Source organism: Cibotium barometz, chromosome 8 (genome assembly GCF_041138505.1).
Source record: "Cibotium barometz isolate CiBa-2024 chromosome 8, ASM4113850v1, whole genome shotgun sequence".
Taxonomy (NCBI): domain Eukaryota; kingdom Viridiplantae; phylum Streptophyta; class Polypodiopsida; order Cyatheales; family Cibotiaceae; genus Cibotium; species Cibotium barometz.
Genome location: NC_141053.1, coordinates 27,805,719 through 27,827,573, shown reverse-complemented (window position 1 = coordinate 27,827,573; position 21,855 = coordinate 27,805,719).

The following is a 21,855-nucleotide window of genomic DNA, read 5'->3' as shown; positions in this document are numbered from 1 at the left end:
GTTAGGTTGATTATGTGCTAGTGTAGTTCTTTCTTTCTATCCCTCATGCCTTTGGATCATTATTGCATCCCTAGGATGGTCACACTATATACATATAGCATAGTATATTCAAACATGGGGAGGGATTTTTTTAATTAAGGGACTTACGTGTGATATATACGTACAAGAGGAAATCACACAAATAATTATTCAAATTTAAAATCTAGACATGTACACTTATAGTAGGAGGTATTATATTGAATTCAAAAATTAATGATATTTTAAACACATGTATACTTACAAACGTTACATGGGTTTTTATAGAGTGATAACCTCCCTCCCTTCCCAACCTGGGGGTTATATCACATAAAATTTGCTCTCTTAAATAATCTACTAGTCAACCTGAATCGTCACACAAAGAACTCAAGTCTTCTAAATATTTTTTGTAAGAATATTTTCATGTCTTTCGTAGTGATCCCAAACTTTCTTCTTTGTAGCACAACCATCATAAAAAAGTGCAACTTATGCATTAGCATAAATAGTTCACTAAAATGGAGGACTTATGCGCTACTACAATCAAAGCTGCAAACAAAGGGCACATAGAGCAATGAAGGTAGATCTCAAAATTAATAATATAAATATCATGGAATCTATCAAACTCGTTTATATATAGTACATAGAGGCAGAGGTAGATCTTAAAATTAATAATCTAAATATCATGGAAGCTGTCGAAAACTCATTTATTTATAATACCTACTTGATATGATCAACCTAGGTATTATATATACATATATATAGATACGTTCTGTAGACTTCTTAATTATATTGAGATCACTATAGTTAGATCTATCTTCATTACATTGTGTACCCATGTTGTCCTTATTGTGCGCATGACATTCTCCATCTAGAGTGTCTACCTAGATCATCATCAAATCTCCTTGATGAAGTGCAAGATTGAGCATGACATTCTCAGTCTAGAGAGTCTACCTAGATCATCACCAAATCTCCTTGATGGAGTGCACGAGTGAGCAATAGATGCCATCAATTTGTATCTTTGGTTTGCAATAATAATTCAATATTATTCTATGTATCTCTTGCATCAACAATTATATTTTCTTACATTCATATATAGGAATTTTATGTACATTATTGCTATTTTTACCACCATATATAGGAAATTTATGTACATAATTGTTATTTCTACCACCATATTCTCCACTCTATTCAATTTTATCTATATTATCATTTCTATCATTGTCTCTACTCTATCCAATTTTATCTATATTGGGAAAAGTTTGAATTGATTAGGTATATCTCAATAAAATCTTATTAAATCTCAATTGGGAGATATTAGGGCCTAATAGAGTAGGATTAGTCCAATTAAATATGAATTGGGAGGCCACTAGGGTCTAATAGAGTAGGATCATTCCAATTTAGATAAATTATACTCAATCAGATCATGTATCGAGTAGACACAATTGGGTATAACTAGATCAAATTGAGAATAATTAAGGTCTTTTAATTAAGTTAAATTTTGGTCAAACGAATTAATTAGATCACATCAAGATAGTTAGATCCAATTAAGAGATAGTTAGATCCAATAAGAATAGTTAAGATATTAATCAAGTTTAATTTAAATCCAATCTGGATTAATAATATCACATCTGGGTAGTGGGATCCAACTAAGAATAACGAGAGTCTTAATCAAGTATAATTTAGATCCAATCCAGATTAATTGGGTCACGTTTCTAGGTTTAGTTGGGTCTAACTAGATATTGAGATTCAATTGGATATAATTTAATTTTAATTATATTTAAGTAGATATTGTTAAGATAGAATTAGGTTTAATTAGATATAAGCTAGGTTAATTGGCCTTATTTGGATATAATTGAGTATACTTAAGTCTAATTTAGGCTTAAGTGAGTTTAATAGGTATTATTAAGATAGAATTATGTTAATCAATATAACTTAGGTTGATTGGCTCATGTGGATACAATTAAGTCTAATTAAGGCTTAATTAAGTTTAAATAACCTCTTCCTACTGCGTTTTCAAGCCTTATCAATTTGAAAAGGGGGCATCCCACTAATCTTAATAGGTCCAAACCGTCTCAAATTAATGTAGCCAACTAGCTCCAATTGGGGTTCCAAGTATAAATTGATCTTTACATAGACTAAGTGAGGTCCACTTGGGTCTCGAGTTATAAGCCAAAGATATATACCTAGCTTTAGAATGGGATTATTATGTTCAAGACATTGATGATTGAGAAGGGATTTGAGATTTAATAGGACCTCAATCAACTCATTTATTCTCAATTGAGATAAGGTGGTAATCGATTGAGATTAATTGCTCCATTTTGCCTTTTAAAACTTTGGTTGAAACAAATATTAGCCAGCCACGATCGACGGTACTCGGAATTTACACATTTTAAAAGGAATTGAATGGGGTCAGTGTGGTTTGTTGCAGCCATGTGGGCCTGTAAAATAAAGGTAATAGAGCTAGTTGTAGAGGGTGGGTACACCAAACACCACTTCTTACATTCTGTTTACGCGCAACATATGCAAGAGATTAATTTGCACTAATCGCCTTAATAACTGTTAATCTGCAATGGCAAATCACTTATAGCAGACAGTTGTGGTGGCTCATGGGTGCTTAATCAAGAGGTACACGCCAAGATAAGAAAATCACAAATACACTCTACTTACACGATTTTACAATCAGGTGGGTTCTTTTTGCAAACAGGTCGTCTTCTTCTGTTGCTGCTTGCATGGTTGCGCCCCACGTAGAATTATTCTCCATCAGCGAAGCATAATATATACACAGCTTACTGCAGTATTATGCAGTTGCAAGCCTCTAAAAAAGGAGGTACAAAAGAAGGGAATTGCCTGTCTCTAAATGCAGCCTTAATCACCCAGCTTGAGAGAAATTGTACAGTAGATTAATTATTGGTGAGAGCACCAGAGCTTAATCAATTGCGGTGGAGGAAATCAGGCTGTAATGGTAGGCGCTACACGAGGAGGGCTTTCCAAGGCATAGTAGAAATTATCGTCCCAGCCTGCAGCAGCTTCTGCGAGGTGCTCTTGCATTCTAGTGCTCACCCTAGTATACAAGATGCAGGAGGGTAAATCGAGGCGCCGTGTTGGTGGCGTTTTTGCGACAGAATGCGGGCTTCTCGACTGCGCAGGCATATTGATGAGGCCAACATTCATGTCCCCATCGTTTACAAGCTCAATCTCGAGGCCACAGGCTTTCGGCGGAAGCTTAGCCGGCGGGCGCTCGGATGATCTGTGGGCGGAAAAGAGAGAAATGAGGAGAGGAAGCAATCCTTCATAGCTCTCCATAGCTGCTACCTGCTGCAAGCTCTAATGATCTAAAAGTATGAACCCAAATGCTCGAAGATACAAAGGTTGGAGGAGGACCCAAGCTTTGATAAAGAGAGAGAGAGAGAGAGAGAGAGAGAGAGAGAGAGAGAGCGTGCGCGCGCAGCAACTCTTCACCCATCATGGCACATTCTCAATAATAAACACAAAAAGGCCCTAAATTCTGACTAGGATATTATCTTTTCCAATAACGATGTTTCAACCCTCATCTAAAGCACCCACTCATTGCTTTTCTTCTCCCCACACGCCAATTTGCTTTACTTTTCAAAGAAAATTAATCTATAACGCCATGGTAGGGGGTCAACAACACACACACACACACACACACACACACACACACACAATGACCCTTCCCCTATCCTTTTCACCCCCATAGAAACGTTCAAACTTGCCCTCCCACATATCCATCATCCTCTCAAAAGACTTTTACATACTTTGGCTCTACCTCAGTTTTGGTCACTTCAACGTTATCAGAGTACTTTTTCCTCTCTCTCACTTTAAATCCATGCAAGCTTGGTGGAGATTCCACCCTATCTATCGTCACATACCAAAACACACCAAGTCTACAAAGGCACAAATAACTTAGCTCTTTCTCTTACACACAAAAAAAAACATTAGTAAATCATTTTTCTTATCTTGATCACCCTTTCTGATAATCAATGAGGTTCACAAGACATCTTTAAGATTCCTATAAGGCTAGTTAGTAGTGACAATTTCATAAGCATGTGTGCGTTGATACTCCCAAGCTTGATTTCTTATGGCCATCACGTCCGTTTTTAGGTGTCAAATACACCCACAATATTATGTATGCCTTTAAAAGATACACTAAATCTTGAAAAAGCATTCAAACTTTGTGGGCATCCTATCATTTCAAAGGAAGACCCACCTACAGAAAATAAACCTTGAAGTATGAGACCATTCACTTTCGCTCTAACTTAAGTATGTATCTGTAAATCCAAAAAAGGCTCCTCCAAGGATCCATGGATTGTATAAAAGATATAGCCACAAGAACAATCAGTGTCCAAGTGTTTCTAATATGATCTAACTCATAGGCTATTAAAATGGACTAAAGTTATGGTCTTTTGGTGGCTACTATTTTCCAAGCTAAAACCCCTAAGTTTCCAAGCTTAGTGATTCAAAATGACACTTTTTTAGAGAAAACACTATTAATTACACTTTTTCACAAAAAACATTATTGTAAAAACAACATTTTCTAAATTAAACTATACAATGTTTGGTACGAAAAAATATAAAAGCACAACCTAGCATGGCAACCATTTCATCCAAGACCTTTCATTGGGAAAAAATCCTTGGAGGCCCTCAATTTCTTCATGGGTGATAAACTGAGTGGGCACTTATGATGATGATTGGTCATGAACTTTTGGTTTGGCATGGTTTCGCCGATCTCTGTCGTAGACTCTTTTGTTAGGGAAAGAGTCCAATGAGAAACAGTCTCAAGAGAAATGATCAATATATTTTAAAAGGTTTAGTTTTGTCTTTTTAAACCTTATTTTAATTGCATGGTTGAATAGAGCACAAAAAATATATCATTTTTGCATTTTATGGTATGTCAATCTAAGCTATACTTGGAAAGTTACGACCATTTTTTAAACCATCTTCATGTCTCTAGAGACCTTTTTTTCAGCAAAAAGTTCATGGAAGAAATAAAAAACACAACTTTCACATCCATGAACATGCCAACCTCAAGCTCATGAATAATCACCATGCTCATTCCCATGAAAAAAATAAGGGTCTCTCATGACCCTTTTGCTAGTAAAAGGTCCTTGTTGGAGACCATCAATTTCTTCATGGTGATGATGTTGATTGTTCATTAGCTTACGATTAAGCATGGTCATGGATGTGGAATTTGTGTTACTGATTTCTCCCAACACCCAATCCAATGATGGCAAAATTCAAAACGCAACTTAGATTAACGAGCCATAAAAAGAAAAAGTGATTAATTTTTTGTGATCTATCCAATCATTCAAATAAAAAAATTAAATTATATATATATATATATATAATTTTTAAATATTATATATATATATATATATATATATATATATATATATATATATGTATGTATGTATGTATGTATTTATATATGTATGTATTTATATATGTATGTATGTATGTATGTATGTATATTTATAGTTTCATTTTTGAAAGTAAGTACACACACACACAAACACACAATTTTTATATTGTTCACATGAGCATGGTGATGATAATAGTTGTGTTTTGTTGCTGATTTTGCATAATTAAGTGAGAATATTACCTTACGTATCTAAGTGAGAATATGATCTTACATAATTAAGTGAGAATATGATGATTTTTCTCTTTTTCAAAATAAAATTCTCTTTTTCTTTGAGAAATTATGGATTGTTCATATTTGCATAATTTAGTTCAATGGTGATAATAAATTTCATTTAAATTATCCTTTCTCGAGGGATTGTGAATTGTTCATATTTACATAATAATTTAGGAAGATGATGATTTTTTATTACTACTTTGCATGATTAAGTAAGAAGGGTGCTCTTGTATACAATATGTTTGAGTACGGGTGCTCTTGTATACAATATGTTCTTAGAAATGGAAATAGGTTACTTTTCTTTGAAAAATATTGAATTGAGAAATAATCTTAGAAATGAAATAGTTAACTGTTTTTTTTTTGTTAAGAAACCCAGCAAAATCTGTCCATTCAAACTTTTAGCTCACACCTTATTTTTCAAGGCTAACTTAGCCATAAAAACATAAGTTTGTACTAAATTTATTTTTGCAAGGCTTACATAGTCATAAAAGAGAAAGGTTCACGATTATAGGGAGGCATCATAAGTTTATGCTTTAGAAAATAAAACTTGCTATCAAAGTGAAAAGATTCAAAACCTACCATAGCTAAAAATAATTTATTGATTTAAAATCATCTTTTTCATATGCATAAATATTTTTAAACCACCAAATATTAAATAAATTAAAAACTAAGAATACAGTAGATGTGATGTTAAGATTTTTGCCAACTTTATCGTGTGAATGTGCATAAGATCTTCATTGTCACCCTTCAATAATGTTAACCAATGATGTTAATAATCTTTGGAATGATATCGATTTACTCTTGCAATGACATGATAAAAGATTGAATGGGGTTTCATTAACATCTATGCATTTTGTCTACAAGCATGTGTAGTGAAGTCATTTTTATATCTTTTAGGATATGGACCGAGATTTGGACCCTACTAATTGTGATCACTAGTGGATATAATTGATATCTATCACTAAACAATATATATCTATTGAGTTTTAAAAAATAAACATCTTCTTCAAAAGGTTTCACTTGCTATATAAAATAGGGGCCACTCAATCATATTTTAAATATTGAAGAACTAATGATTTAAGCAATGGGTTTCTATGCTATTTAAGCTTTTGATTTTTATGTTCAACATCATTTGAGTGGGACTACTCTATTGAGAAAGGCCACCAAAATTTATTTTATATAAGCATATTCTTCATAAGGTTTCACTTTCTCCATGATGAGAGGGGCAGCTCAACTATATTTTATATACTAAAGAACTAATGAGTTGCTAAGTAGCATTTTGTTGATAAAGTTCTTATCAAAATTTAATGTTTCAAAATAAACAAATGTGACCTTAAAGATGTCCAAAGGTTTTTGGTTTTTGAAAAAGTTTCAACAACCTTGAAGTTTCTCAAAACAATTATTCTACCTTCTTAAAGGAATTCATTCTAGTGCTTGAATTCTAAACCGTATTTTATTCTAGTATTTTTATGTAATTTAATTTTTATGCTTTAAGATTTGTTCAAGAACAGTTGTCAAATGCATTTTCTTCAAATGAAAAATGCTTAATAACATATCTAAATACACATCATTTGTTCAAGATTAGTTAAAAATAAACAAATGTGACCTTAACGATGTCTTAAGGTTTTTGGTTTTTGAAAAAGTTTTTATAATCTTGAAGTTTCTCAAAAAAATTATTCCACTTTCTTAAAGGAATTCTTACAATTTTATTCTATTGCTTGAATTCTAGTTGTATTTTAACAATTTGTTGTATTGGTTAAACAACACGGAATTACTATATGGGGTTTATATCCTTATATGAAACAAGCATCAATTGTGTGTCTTAAATCGAACATTGTTATTTTATGCAAAGGGAAAAATGCTAAGGAGTCAGTTTGTGATTCTGAGATAAAGACAAAGACAAGTTACCTTTGAGTGTGAACGAGGAAGAGGAACAAGATGAGGAAGGTGCCAAGGATCAAGGTGAAGAAGAGGAAGATGCTGAAAGAATCAAGAAGATGAGGAAGATGCTGAGGGAATCAAGAAGATAAGAAAAAAGTTGTTGCTAGGCAAGTATGAATCAGATGAAGATGGTAGTGGCAGTAACCCACCATCTCCCTCTCAGTGCATAGCACATGGATCACAGATCCCTATTAGCCTTTGGCCTCTAGGAAGTCCTAGTGTGAATAGTCTTATACATAGGCACTTTTTACCATATGCTGTGGGGCAGGGGTTTTTCCTCGTGTGAACACACTCTAGTGTGTTGGGCACGTCAGCCCTAGGACTACAAGTATCTTGTACTCCACATTCTATCGAGTACTTCTATCTATCACATCTCGTCTCACTCACTCTTTGATCTCGATACAACTGTGTGTGACTGTGTGTGCGTGTGTGTCAGTGTGTATGTGCAGAGCATGTACTCCCCCATCCAACATTGGTAGCATAGCCTAGTTTTAGAACTTGGTTTCAAAGCTAATAGCTCCACGCCATTATTCTCTGAAGCGAAAAAACTTATGGTATAGTGGTATCATTCATTTTCACTGTGGTGCATCCTGGGTACGATCTCACATTTCTCACACATTTAGGACTTCTACCTCCTTCTACACAATTTTTACCATCGTACATCCTGTCAACAAACATGCAAATATATGTTAACATACTTGTGGATTGGAATCCCTTTTCTCATTTAAATGATGATTCAAACATATGATTAGTGGCCAACATATGTCATAAAACCAATATTTAGAGAGAAGAAGGTTCGGTCACATGACAAAAGCTTGGAGATTTTGAAATTTTGAGGGATAGACACATCACTCCTCCTTCCAAAAAGCTTTACTTTTAGTCTCCTAACCTATACTTATACTCGTCACTTTGTCATAGGCACACTTTTAGTGAAGATCTCCTCTAACCAAAGTTTGGAAATACTAGTAAGATTTGGTCACATGACCAAATCATAGAGAAAGGATATGGCATCAGTCTCATTCCACTAATGCTTGTAAATAACGATAAGTTTTGGTCACAAAACCAAATATCCAAGACCATAGTGAAATGGTGACTTCATAAGATGTTTGGCGAGTATTTTTTCCTCTAAGTAAACACATACACTCTATATCATCCCATATTAACATCCTCTTTAAAGCAGTGTAATCTAACCAAAATTTGAAAATACCAGTAAGATTTGGTCACATGACCAAATCATAGAGAGGATATGGCATCAGTCTCATTCCACTAATGCTTGTAAATAACGATACGTTTTGGTCACAAAACCAAATATCCAAGACCACAGTGAAATGGTGACTTCATAAGATGTTTGGACGAGTATTTTTTACTCTCTAAGTAAACACATACACTCTATATCATCCCATATTAACCTCCTCTTTAAAGCAGTGTAATCTAACCAAAGTTTGGAAATACTAGTAAGATTTGGTCACATGACCAAATCATAGAGAGGATATGGCATCAGTCTCATTCCACTAACGCTTGTAAATAATGATAAGTTTTGGTCACAAAACCAAATATCCAAGACCACAGTGAAATGGTGACTTCATAAGATGTTTGGACGAGTATTTTTTCTCTCTAAGTAAACACATACACTCTATATCATCCCATATTAACCTCCTCTTTAAAGCAGTGTAATCTAACCAAAGTTTGGAAATACTAGTAAGATTTGGTCACATGACCAAATCATAGAGAGGATATGGCATCAATCTCATTCCACTAATGCTTGTAAAATAACGATAAGTTTTGGTCACAAAACCAAATATCCAAGACCACAATGAAATGGTGACTTCATAAGATGTTTGCACGAGTATTGTTTACTCTCTAAGTAAACACATATACTATATATCATCCCATATTAACCTCCTCTTTAAAGCAGTGTAATCTAACCAAAGTTTGGAAATACTAGTAAGATTTGGTCACATGACCAAATCATAGAGAGGATATGGCATCAATCTCATTCCACTAATGCTTGTAAAAAATGATAAGTTTTGGTCACAAAACCAAATATCCGAGACCACCGTGAAATGGTGACTTCATAAGATGTTTGCAGCACGAGTATTTTTTACTCTCTAAGTAAACACATACACTCTATATAATACCATATTAACCTCCTCTTGAAAGCAGTGTGATCTAACCAAAGTTTGGAAATACTAGTAAGATTTAGTCACATGACCAAATCATAGAGAGGATATGGCATCAGTCTCATTATTGAGCCTTGCAGCTAGCCGCAATGTAGCCTTCGTAAGATTTTTTTCACAAGACAAAATGCTGGATACTTTGAACAAATATTTTGGAGATAGCCCCTCAATTATACGAGACTTATAGATTTGGTCACGTGACCAAATCTGCAAGAAATTTGAGCTGAAATATACGAGGGATGAAAATATTTAGAAAATGACCAAATCTTTGGAGCCAAGCCATTAAGACTATGTAGACCTGTGTATATATATTTACATTATGTGGTGGGTGTTTGTAGGTATACACACACGTGTGTGTGTGTGATAGAGACACACATACATAAACACGTGTGTGTGTGTGATAGAGACACATATACATAAACACATACATACGTATATACTTACATACACACATAATATATGTAGCTAATTGTACAAGATTTGGTCATGCAACCAATTCTTATCAATCTAATGGAATTTACCACATGTACACATCAGATAGCTACCTGCTGATAACATAAGAATACTCAAGAAATCTTCACGAGGTTGCCACTAACATCTTATGGGACTTATATATTTGATCATGCGACCAAAACATTGGAGAAGAATGATCCCAAATGTAGGGGATCCAAAGATTTGGTCAAGTGACCAATATTTATATATTTATATAACAATTTGGATGAGACAAATATATAATATATATGTGTGGGATATACATATGTATATATATATCGACAAGACCGCTGTGTGTGTGTGTGTGTGTGTGTGTGTGTGTGTGTGTGTGTAAGATGGATGATAACAATACTTAAATCATTTAAATTTTGAACGCGTCGAATATAAATTTGAATTGGATAGTCCATCTTGTGTTCATTACTGTGCTTAATTAAATAATTAATTAGTGTGATTTTATTATCTTTTAATCATGGAATTAATAAGCTGTAATAAGCTTTGAGTCTCCATAGATCCTCAAAATTATAAGCCACATTTTCAATGACACACTCAGCTCGTTAGTGTACGTGGAATGATTGAGATGAGCTTCATAGATATGGTTGAGATCATGGTGGAATTGTATGTGGATTAATGTGGTAGGGGGGGTGTAGCAGGTTGTAATGGAAAGGGCCCAAAAGCTTAAAAGCTTAAGCTTTAGTAATACGACCGCGTGGCATAATCCCATTATTTCAACATCAAGTTTACAAACCCATTATTTTAGCACACCCAAAAAGTGTTTTTTTTGGGTGTGACCATATCCTTATCAGTGTGTAAACACCCTTGTGTGAACACCCTCTAAAAAATCAAACCTTTTTATTTCTCTTAATTGAAATGACAAAGTCTATGTTTGTAGCTTTAGTAATACTAATAAGCTATAAGCTTTAGTAGTACTAAAGCGTAAGCTTTAGTAATACTAAAGCTTAGTATTACTAAGAAAGCTAAAGCTTTGGCTTTTAACCCTACCCACAAACGACGAAACGTAGCGGTGCACGAAACGCAAGCATACAACCGGGCAAGAAGCGCACCGCAACCAGTAAGAAAGCAGCATGGGATAGGAGCACACACGTTCAGGGACCACGGGACTGGAATTCCTAACTCTTGGAGTCTTGAAACCCTATTTGGACATATACATGCGGCTATTATGTGGAACACCAAGTTTTGGTCACATGACCATATCTATGCACTCTACAATATTTGGTTATGTGACCTAAACATATTTGGACATATATAAGAGCTCTCCTAGTTTTGATCAAAGGACCAAATGTTTGAGAGCACCTAAACATGTGACCTAAACATATTTGGACATATATAAGAGCTCTCCTAGTTTTGATCAAAGGACCAAATGTTTGAGAGCACTTAAAATAAGACCAAATTAGTAGATGAGGCTATTATGTGAAACACCATGTTTTGGTCACATGACCATAACTATGAGGATATTACGTGGAACACCAAGTTTGGTCACAAGACCATATCTATGTGTACTCTACAATATTTGGTCATGTGACCAAAACATACATGGACATATACATGAGCTATAATATTATAGAGCACTGAGAAGAAGATTTGGTCATGTGACCTAAACAAATTTTGACATATACATGAGCACTCCTATTAGAGAGCACTGAGAAGAAGATTCGGTCATTTGATCTAAACAAATTTGGACATATACATGAGCTCTCCTAGTTTTGGTCAAATGACCAAATGTTTAAGAGCACTTATAATAAACCCAAAATTTATGAGAGGACTTTCGAATGGCTGTGACCAAATTAGTAGATGATGCTATTATGTAGAACATAAAGTTTTGGTCACATGACCATATCTATGTGCTCTACAAGATTTGGTCATGTGACCAAGACATATATGGACATATACATGACCATATATGTGTGCTCTACAAGATTTGGTCATGTGACCAAGACATATGGACATATACATGAGCTCTCCTATTAGAGTACACTGAGAAGAAGATTTGGTCATGTGACCTAAACAAATTTGGACAGATACACGAGCTCTCCTAATAGAGAGGACCAAGAAGAAGATTTGGTCATGTGACCTAAACAAATTTGGACATATACATGAGCTCTCCTAATAGAGAGCACTGAGAAGAAGATTTGGTCATGTGACCTAAAAAAATTTGGACATATACATGAGCTCTCCTATTAGAGAGCACTAACAAGAAGATTTGGTCATGTGACCTAAACCAATTTGGACATATACATGAGCTCTCCTATTAGAGAGCACTGAGAAGAAGATTTGGTCATGTGACCTAAACAAATTTGGACATATACATGAGCTCTCCTAATAGAGAGCACTGAGAAGAAGATTTGGTCATGTGACCTAAACAAATTTGGACATATACATGAGCTCTCCTAATAGAGAGCACTAAGAAGACTATTTGGTCTTCTTAGTGCTCTCCTATTAGAGAGCAATGAGAAGAAGATTTGGTCATGTGACCTAAACAAATTTGGACATATACATGAGCTCTCCTAGTTTTGGTCAAATGACCAAATGTTTGAAAGCACTTATAATAAACCCAAAATTTATGAGAGGACTTTCGAATGGCTGTGACCAAATTAGTAGATGATGCTATTATGTAGAACACAAAATTTTGGTCACATGACCATATCTATGTGCTCTACAAGATTTGGCCATCTGACCAAAACATATATGGACATATACATGAGGTCTCCTATTATAGTACACTGAGAAAGAAGATTTGGTCATGTGACCTAAACAAATTTGGACATATACACAAGCTCTCCTAATAGAGAGGACCGAGAAGAAGATTTGGTCATGTGACCTAAACAAATTTGGACATATACATGAGCTCTCCTAATATAGAGCACCGAGAAGAAGATTTGGTCATGTGACCCAAAAAAAATTGGACACATACATGAGCTCTCCTATTAGAGAGCACTAACAAGAAGATTTGGTCATGTGACCTAAACAAATTTGGACATATACATCAGCTCTCCCAGATTTGGTCAAATGACCAAATGTTTGAGAGCATTTATAATAAGCCCAGAATTTATGAGAAGACTTTCAAATGGTTGTGACCAAATTAGTAGATGATGCTATTATGTAGAACACAAAGTTTTGGTCACATGACCATATCTATGTGCTCTATAAGATTTGGTCATGTGACCTAAACATATATGGACATATACATGAGCTCTCCTATAAGGGTACATTGAGAAGAAGATTTGGTCATGAATGTGACCTAAACAAATTTGGAAATATACATGAGCTCTCCTAATAGAGAGCACCGAGAAGAAGATTTGGTCATGTGACCTAGACAAATTTGGACATGTACATGAGCTCTCCTATTAGCAAGCACTGAAAAGAAGATTTGGTCATGTGACCTAAACAAATTTGGACATATACATGAGCTCTCCTAGATTTGGTCAAATGACCAAATGTTTAAGAGCACTTATAATAAGCCTAAAATTTATCAGAGGACTTTCAAATGGTTGTGACCAAATTAGTAGATGATGCTATTATGTAGAACACAAAGTTTTGGTCACATGACCATCATGTCTATGTGCTCTACAAGATTTGGTCATGTGACCTAAACATATATGGACATATACATAAGCTCTCCTATTAGAGTGCATTGAGAAGAAGATTTGGTCATGTGACCTAAACAAATTTGGACATATACATGAGCTCTCCTAATAGAGAGCACCGAGAAGAAGATTTGGTCATGTGACCTAAACAAATTTGGACATATAGATGAGCTCTCCTATTATCAAGCACTGAGAAGAAGATTTGGTCATGTGACCTAAAAAATTTTAGACATATACATGAGATCTCCTAGTTTGTCAAATGACCAAATGTTTGATAGCACTTATAATAAGCCCAAAATGTATGAGAGGACTTTCAAATGTAGTAGATGATGCTATTATGTAGTAGAACACAAAGTTTTGGTCACATGACCATATCTATGTGCTCTACAAGATTTGGTCATGTGACCTAAACATATATGGATATTAACATTAGCTCTCCTAGTTTTGGTCTGGTTGTCAAAACAATGAACTCCTAGTTTTAGAGCACTTAGAATAGGTTTCATTACAGACCCTCATAGCCTCCATATCTATTTAATTTCAATAAGATTTTGTCACATGACCAAAATATGGAGAGCATTTTGTCCTTATAAATCCTATTTGATCACAAGACTGATTATTAGATAGCACTCCAAATTGTTATCACATGACAGCACTACCATATGCTGCTGAAGAGCACTGATAAGAAGAGTGTGTCACATGACCAGAAGATGGGAGATCAAGTTGAAATGGTTGTGACCCAATTAGTAAATCAGGCTATTATGTGGAACACCAAGTTTTGGTCACATGACCATATCTTTGAGTTTTATAAGATTTGGTCATGTAACCTAAACATATATAGACATATACATAAGCTCTCACAATTTAGGTCGGATGACGAAAACAAAAGACTCTCCAATAAATATAAAATTTGGTAACATAACCAAATCTTTAGGGAATGTTGTAATGAAGATAATCAAACAAGGGAGATGTAATGAAGATAATCAAACAAGGGAGATGTAATTAGGGTCATAGGACCAAATCTAAAGTTGAGGCCAAAATGAGGAAGAAAAAGTTTATGTCACATGACCATATCATTGTGCACTCCATCATATTGTCATGTGACCTAAGCATATGTGGTCATATACATAATCTTTCCATGTTTTGGTCTTGTGACCAAAATAATGGGCTCTCTAGAAAATACCTCATTGATATCATGAAATGACTATTACCAAATATGTAGATGAGGATATTATGTGGAACATCAAGTTTTAGTCACATGACCATATCTATGTGCTCTACAAGATTTTGTCATGAGACCTAGACAAATACATCATTATTCCATGTTTTGGTCTTGTGACCAAAACTAATGGGCTCTCTAGAAAATACCTCATAGAGATCTTGTTGATAAGTTCAATAATATGAGGTCACAAGATAAAATCTTGGAGAACAGATAGACTAGGTCTCATTACCAAACTGATGAGTAACCAAAGCCTTGATAATTCAAATAGAATAGCTCACAAGACAAGATATTGGAGATCAATTAGAATTATTGGTCTTATAAGTATTGAATATAAATATGGATGATGTGCATTGTTTTCAAGTACAATCAATTGATGGTTTTAGACTGAATCTCTGTAAAGTAGACTTTAATCCACATTTTTTATTTTTACTTGGTTTGCAAAAATAAAATGTCAAAAAGAAAGAGTTCAAACACAGAAGGTAGTTCAAGAATTGAGTTCATTGATGGAGTCAATGATGACATGGCTTGGGCATGGTATATTGACTACCACAATATGGATGGAAAAAGTACAAAACACCCCAACTTGTTTTTATTCAAGCCCAAAACAGACAAATATAAGAAAGCTGGTGTGGTTAAAGAGATTTCAGAGAGTATTGCAGGAGAACAGGAGAACAAGGTATCGCTTGTGTGCGCATAGATATGAAGGATTCAGCCGAGTCATGTCTACTAGACACACTCTCTTATGAAGAGACCAAGGTGAAAAATGATGGTGATGATAACATGTTTGTTAGAGGCTGGAATATAGATGAAGAAGATGATGAGCCATTAACATAGCAAATCATTAATGCTTTTGGGAAAGTATAGGAAAATCTCTCAGGGGTAACAGGGAAGAAGCCAAAGAAGAAACAGACAGGAAGAGAACAAGATCAAGATAATTCAACAATCTCGAATGCATTGGTGAAGCCAACGGGAGACATCAGTGGCGGCATTTGGTGAGACAGCTATCACTGTGGACTATACACAAACAAAAAAGAAATTGATAAAGAAGAGCAGTGAAGGGCGATCTCGTTTGGTGGCATATGAGCGCTTCTATCCATTTGGCTTACAGAAAACATTTTCCATACCAGTGAAGAACTGTGTCGCAGCTCCAGCAAAATATGTTTACAGAAGACTAAACATTGAACATGTAAAGAAGTTGGCACTTGACTTTGGTCTAAATTCTAGACCACCTGCTACATGTGCTGATTTGATGCCATTTGATGAGAAGTCTATGGAGCCATTGTAATTGGTGGACATGGAACAGCTTCGAAGTTACAAGTACTGGATCCTCTCTGGACAACACTCAATATATGCTACAAGGGTATTCATCACAGAGGGTACCACTGATGAATCACTGAATCAATGTAAAGAGCTACTATGTGGAAAGAGCTGCTAGGATAGTGGTAGACTGCCCTCCACAAGAGAGTGTGGAGATATCGAGGATGGCCAATCTAGAGTCACATAACATAATTAGACAATCTCCGTATATCAAGATAATCTTAAGCAAGTTCGTGATCAATGGATTGCTTTTACTAGACCACCGAGGCCTCACCAAGGTCAACTCACCAAGGTCAAGCGAAGGGGAGTCAAGTACGATCTGAGTGGGATGTAAGTATATCAAATTTCCTTGATGTAATCGGTAGCTAGATATTAAAAATCTATTATGGTGATCATATGTATGCTATAATGCTTTCATATATTAACTAATAATTGGTTATTATTTGAACTCTTTAATCAAATATATGAAACTATAACAAAACTAAAAGATTTGGTCATGTGACCAAATATAAGGCTTTGCAAGATTTAGTGATATGACTGGTATGATGGTAGACATTTGGCTAACAACGATAGCATTTTTTTGTAGCAACAATTCATTTAACTAGCAAGAGTGGCCTTTGGTGACACTGTGGCTACAAAGGATGCACATATGATAATATGTTCTGATGATATGTTTCAGAAATGGATGAAAATCATGGATGGTTACAGTGCAGGCAATCTACCACATCGTCCAAAATCAAGCACCACTCCCACAAAAGGTGTCCGTCAACCCATGGCTCAAATGTTCAAGTGCTTGCAAGGACTAGATGAGGATAGTGTTAGAATCATTCAAGATGAGATTTTAGAGTCAAAAATTGTATTAGGAGAGAGAGAAAATATGACACAGATCAAATGGACATGGCAAGCAGGGCCAGACAAATGAAAGAAGATAAGGTGTTGCAAGAAGAGCTTATTAAGGTATTCGAAAGAGAAATCTATTGACAAGATTCAAAGGACATGGAGAGAATGCCAAGAATACTACAACATCATGATAGAGTTCTATCACAAGATTGCAAGGTGTTGTGAAATATGGTTGAAGAACATAATTGCACGTCAAGATCAAAAGGAGGAATTGCCAAAGTCAGCGAAAGGCTATATCCAGTCGATAATAGGTCAAAAGGAAGGAACAAATGTCAACAATGATAAATATCCATGGAGTGTGTATCAAGTTGGGCCAAACATGGAAGGGATAGAATTCTTAAGTAATATTAACAAGGAACCAATGGCTATTGGTATTGTGGTAGTGGATGCAGCATATGGGCTAGGCAACAAGCTTTGGAGGATGGACATGTTTGAAAAAATGCTAATTGGATTGATGTGCAATTCTTGTGAACCAGTTCAATTCATCCTTGTGGCATTTGTTAATCTAGATCAATTGTGGGCTCTAAGAAATTCATTGGAGAAGGTGGTAGGGAAATACCACATGAAAATTGGTAGCGTTGACTTCATACATGTGCCAATGATGAGAAATCACATGTGACAGGTTCAATGGATTCATTCATGGCACATGTAGTTTTGAGTAAAGAGAAGGAATTCACAGACTATAGACGCTATCAAAGAACCCAGTCTAGGCCTCATATTTTGGATAATGCAGAGGTTGTGTTGAGTAGCAGTGATGAGGAGGAGGATGATGATAGAAGTGATCAACCTACCAAAGAATGTGTGCTATTACAAAAGATGGAACATGCCATAAGTGAAAGATTGTAGCATTTTGCAGAGAAGATGAATACATAGTTGATGTATTCACAGGAGGCAAAGCTCCAAAAATGGCATTAGCCAATAAAAGAAAAACAGTGGCTTTGGTGTCTAATGTGACAGAACTGAGGGAGACAGAAGTAATGCTATCAACATATGCTAAGATCCACCCTGACATTAGTTCGTGGGCTGGGATCACAACGAAGGTGACAGTACAACCACTCATTAAAGAAAATCTAATGCATGATGGTTTTGGAGCTGAGAATCTACCTACATTGACAATTGAGAGTAAAGAGAAAATGTCAAGATTTGCGGATCATCCACTGGAGGGTGTTCAATCGGGTGTTTGAAACATCCAGTATTATTAAATAGCTTTTTGTTCATCATTAGTTTATATTTGAGAGTAGTTAGAACTTTGGAAAGAAAGCCTTTTTGAATTTGAAGTAATATTTTTTTGTTGTTCAGTTTGTATATGGGTGTATACTTGTGTTTTTAATACTTTGGAAATAATAATTTGTTTAATTGTTAAGTACAATCTCTTAACTTTACACTATGCATGAACTTCATCTCCTCTCACATTAAGACTGTTAGGCAAACAAAACTATTCTCTCAAAAATATTATGAAATATTTGGATTTAAGATTAGGTCAACATGGGTCCTTTGCCTTGATGACTTTGAGACCATATATAAAAACCAAGAGCACGTTATTTTGGGTAATAAAATAGATGTTGTGTAAAATAGTCACAAATTTGGTCACGAGACCAAAACTTGGAGAAAACATGATACAATAACTCTATAATCTATTTTAAGGGCAAGCTATGTAAACAATGTTTGGAAAGTAGATTTTATGTTATGTGCACATACCCATGTTAAGTTTGTGAGTGGATTTCAGCTTTGTGCCTTGTGAATTTAATTCCATGGCCAACGATGAGTCTTTGGAACAATTGTGTTAAAAGGTCTCTTTTTGTGTGAAACAGATGATGTCTTAGCATCACACATACGGGGGTGACCTAAAAGAGAAAGAACCAAATGAAACTACACCAAAGATGGCTATTATCTTGGATCTGAATGGGCTATTGTTGCAGCGTTGCTTCACCAAATCAAACAAATATACAAGCTTACATTGTGATTGTAAATGGAGGCTTAATGTGTGCTATTTATTCTCGCCGACATTACCTCCATGGCACAAAAGTGAAAACATGAATATAGATGCAGGTGATTATGGTTATATTTTTGTAGAAGCAATCCGTGATCTCAATGCTGGAGAGGAACTATTTGGCGATAGCAATGCTCAAATGTTTCATGTTTTTAGTGGTTTAAACATTGATTGAATGCCCTTTATATTTTATCGTGTTTTTTAGCAAATTCCACTTCTACAAGTTTTTCAATGTATAAGTAATACATATTTTATAGTGGCATAAATGTTTGATTGTAATATATTGTAGTTGGAAGGGGGATATTCTTTGATAATTTTTGGAATAATTTAAGGGATAAACACCAGTAAACCCTAGCAAATTCTAGAGAGACAATGAAACCTTATAGTACAAGTAAATTTTAAAACCATTCTCAATGAAGGGACATGTATTTAAACCTAATATTTTGGGAATATGAATATAATTGACATGAGATTTTGATTTATTTAATTCTTGCATAAAACATCAAAATCCTAAGGGGCCAAAGGGTGCGAAAATGCCTTGTGTGTGGGCCTTCTGCATAGGCCTTTTTCGCACCCTTCTGGCCCATCAATTGGACATGTCTTCCTGGTAAAACTTCAAACATCATTTGGCTTATGTGACATTTATTTTAAAAAACTCAAACATTGCAGAAAAGATCGAAATCCTTAGGGGCCAGAGGGGTGCGAAAATGCCTTGAGCGGCCTCTCACATAGGCCTTTTTCGCACCCTTCTGGCCCACTTGTTTGGTACAATTTAAAAAAAACCAATAAATCGCATCAAACACAATTGCAGACTATGAAACATAGACAAAAAAGTTATCTTGCATTGACAATTGGGAAATGTTACATTTATTCTTGATAGGCCAATTACATTAAAAATGAGATGGTCTATCTCTGCGGCCCTTTTTCTTTGCAAATTCGTTGCGCGAATTGCATTTCCTTCGTCATGATGGTCACTCTCTTAGCATTAATTGTTTGCGAAGATGTTGGTGTCTTCAAAAAGAGTAGTCGGGCGGGCCTCCGCTACCTTCTGCAATGCGTCGAGAGCAATGGATTGCATGTGACATTCCATCTTGTAATCCCATAGAATTTCCTTGCATGTCCGTGAAAATAGATCCCTCCGAATTAGAAGCTTCGTCGACTTCTAGTAGTGGTGTATCTCCAAGAATACTCTGAAGCCGGAGCTCATTTTACGTCGTGGACCACGCAGAAGAGCTTGGTGGGGTTGGGCCATGCGTGTGGGGGGCCTCAAAAATGTGCTCTGATGGCGGTGGTGTTACAAAGCAGCCTCGGGTCGTTCGGGCCCTTGGGGAGTCTCAGTGGCCTCTGGCTGTCTAGGAGGGGCACGAACTCTGGGCAGAGTCTCTCTACCCGTGATAAGCTCCCCTTGTGGTGACACCCAAGGAGGCAAGGTTAAGTAACCTAGCTTCCCCACAAAAGAGGGTTGTCCTGCCACCATGAATGGCTAAGGGTTGTCCTGCCACCATGAATGGTAAGGGTGCAAACTGGCATAGACCCTTGCATTCTTCATTTCTTCTCGCACACGTACAAGGCTCTAGAGTTTTGGAATCATGAGTGAACATATTGGTTGGCCTACCATGCTATTGTTAGGTAGTATAACATGCTAGATGATTAGTGGTGTGGGTGGTTTTTGCAAATTGGTAGTATACCATGCTAGTATGATGCTAGTGTTATTGGTGGTATAACATGTTAGATGATTGGTATTATGGGTGATTTCCACATTCATACTGATATCTCTAGTGTTATTGGTTATTTATGTTTGGTCACTACCAAGCATTAGTATTGGATGAATTGATGATTTCAATTAATTGTGAGAACTATTACACTTGATGAGCATCGATGACTAAGGTGAAAAAGTGCAAGGTTTACCAATTGAGGTGTAGCTCGATTGAAAATTGGTGAATGACGCGGCAAGACTCATGAGGTATTTCGCAGAGAATTTGAATCTATTATGGTTTTGATTTATGGCCCAATTTTTACTTCTACATATTAGTCGGGCATAGACCCTCGCATTCCTCATCTCCCATGTAAGGCTCAAGTGATCATGAATCGTTGAACATATTGGCATTAAATCTTGCCTACCCTGCTAGTATGATTCTAGTGTTATTGGTAGAATAACATATGCTAGATGATTTGAATTGTGAATCATATCCACACTCATACTCATATCGCTCGTGTTATTGGCTATTTATGCTTGGTCACTGTCAAGCATTCATATGTGGGATTAATTGATGGATTTCTAATTAATGATGATAACTATTTCACTTGGAATGTCTTGATGGATGATTAGGATGGAAAAAATGCAAGGTTACCAACTAAGGTGTCAATCGATTGAAAATTGGTGAATGACGGTCATTGAGGTATTTCGTGGAGTATTTAAATCTATTATGGTTTTGATTTATGTCCCATTTTTACTTCAGTACATATTGGATAGGCATCGTTGCATAGTTCACATGTATATAGACACTTCACATATATTTTATGCAAAGTAGCAATGTGATATTGCTAAG